Here is a 2,937-nt window from a genome sequence, read left to right on the forward strand (position 1 = left end):
GCGTGAGACAAGTCACAATTCCACGTTACACAGCGATAAGTGTGTGTACTACTGCCAGGCCTACAATGTCCACCACAAAGTTTAATTAGATGTGCATGCGCAGTAAAATACAGTACTACTGATATCCATTTTCTTGTATACACTCTGTGATCAAATGTATCCAGACGCCTGGATGAATTTGACTTACAAATTCAATGAAGCCCTCCATCGGTAATGCTGAAATACACTGTGGTGTTGGTTCACCCTTAGCCTTGATCTCAGCTTCCACTCTCGCAGCCATTCGTTCAATCAGGTGCTGGATGGTTTGTTGGGGAATGGCAGCTCATTCTACACGGAGTGCTGCACTGAAGAGAGGTATCGGTGTTGGTCGGTGAGACCTGGCACGAAGCTGGCGTTCCAATATATCCCAGATGTGTTCTGTAGCGTACAGGTCAGGACCCTGTGTGGGCCAGTCCTTCACAAAGAGGTTACTGTCATGCAACCACTCGGCCACAGCCCATGCATTATGAACAGGTGCTCGATCATGTTGAAAGATGTAATCACCATCCTCCAACTGCTCTTGAACAGTTGGAAACAAGAAGGCGCTTAAAACATGAATGTAGGTCTGTGTTGTGATAGTGCCACGCGAAACAACAAGGGGTGCAAGCATCCTCCATGACAAATACGACCATATCATAAAACCACCGCCTCTGAATTTTACTGTTGTCACTACACACGCTGGCAGAGAGCGTTCACAGCACATTCGCCATACCCACACCCTGCCATCCTATTGACACATTGTGTACCATGATTGGTCACTCCACACAATGTTTTTCCACTGCTCAATCGTCCAATGCTTTCGCTTCTTACACCAGGCACATATCTTCGTGATGTGTGGCTTAAGAGCAGCCGTTAGACCATGAAATCTTAGTTTTGTCACCTTCTGCCTAACTGTCATTGTACTTGTAGTGGATACAGTGACGAATCACGGTACAAAATGTTGCCATCCGATGGCAGGGAGTGGGTGTGGCGAATCCTTGGTGTACGTCATTTGCCAGTGTGTGTAGTGCCAACAGTAAAATTCGGAGGCGGTTATGATGAAGAGCAATTCGTGGACGGAGATTGCATCTTTCAACCTGATCAAGCACCTGATAATAACGCATGGCCTGTGCCGGAGTGGATACACAGCATAAACATCCCTGTAATGGACTGGCCTGCACAGAGTCCTGACCTGAATCCTACAGAACACCTTGTGATGTTTTGGAACACCAACTTCGTGCCAGGCCTTGCCGACTGACAACGACACCTCTCCTCAGTGCACCCTCCATGAAATATGGGCTGCCATTCCCCAAGAAGCCTCCCAGCACCTGATTCAACGTATGCCTGCGTGAGTAGGAGCTGTCATCAAGGCTAATGTTCGGCTGATCCCATATTATATTCTAGCATTACCTATAGAGTGCGCCACGAACTTGTAATTCAATTTCAGCCAGGTGTCTGGATACTTTAGATCACGTAGTGTACCTTAGAATGCTGCAGCACAGTTCAAGGTGGGCAGCAACGTATTTTAAATTCCCCATTCGTGATTTTCTCATTCTGTAAAACTTGAAATATTCGTGGTAGTGGAGTAGTCAGTCACATTAGTCGCTACACCCATATCAGTACAACAGTTTTTTGTGTTGTGTATCTCCATTTTACGTTCTAGATATATATTTGGGATTCGCTGACAAGTTCTGTAACAAAATCCATTAACTCTAACGAAGTATTCGAGGGGTATTAGAAATAAGATTTTTGAAGTTTACTATGCTCTAAGGAAAATGTTGTCATTCTCAATCGGAGCATATATGGAACATCTCTCTTAAAGAAGGTGATATAAAAACACAATTCTTAAACACCACATGACCACCTCACAAGAAAGACGACAGGGTTTCACAACAGCTCTGCCGCTTCAGGCAGTTCCGCATAATGCTCTGTCTTCCTTCACATTTCCTTCCCACTTCTAGTCTGTTGTTTCTCGTGATATTGCCATACTTCAGTGCACTAGCTTGTGCAACACACAAAGGAAGGCGCTTTTTGTGTGAAATCTCCGTTCTTGGCTCTTAGAGAAGGGTCTGTCAAATATCTACTGACCAGTCTTTGCTTAATTTTCCCTGTGGCTTTAGTAAAGATTAGTCCTGAAGTGTTTTCTTCTGCTAGAGCTTAGGGGTTTCCTTATCTGACCTGTTCCAGTTATTGGTCCATTCCTAACCACGTCAAAATGAGAGAGATCTTTAGATCCTTCTATTCTTCGTTATCAATATATCCCGTTATAAATACTCACTACAATGCTAGTGATAAGTAATTATCATAAGTTACTTTTATTGTTAGATATGTCTGAATATTTATGCACTACTTACTGAGCTGCTTCAAAAACTGGAATTCATATCCTTCAGATAATAATCCGTACACTCAGTGATTCATTTCTCATTTATTTATAAACGAAAATTAATGTTGAATGAAACTGCTTATCGCCACAGCTATGTTTTTAAGATGCCTATTATTTACAAATTAACTCTAAATATGTAATTCTATCTGAATTATTTAGAAGCAAAGTTGGGAAACGCCCTTCTTAACTTAAATAGGGTGCATGTCACAAAACCTAACCAGTATCTTCTTCATTGCGTCAAGCTATGTACACTATTGCATTGCTTACCATGACAACCACTTCACACAAGTATCCATCCACGTTACATGCATATACATAATGCCTCTCTTTTTATGTCAATGGTAAATTCATTGCCCAGTTTCTTCATGAGAAATCACAAACGTTAACCAACACACAAACACACATACACACACACACACACACACACACACACACACACAGAGAACAAAACTACAACTGGCAAAACTAGAAACTGCCACATCTTCAGTAGTTCTCATTTGATACACAGATCTCCCAACAGTTACTGCCATTAAATA

Source organism: Schistocerca serialis, chromosome 11, assembly GCF_023864345.2.
Source record: "Schistocerca serialis cubense isolate TAMUIC-IGC-003099 chromosome 11, iqSchSeri2.2, whole genome shotgun sequence".
NCBI lineage: Eukaryota > Metazoa > Arthropoda > Insecta > Orthoptera > Acrididae > Schistocerca > Schistocerca serialis.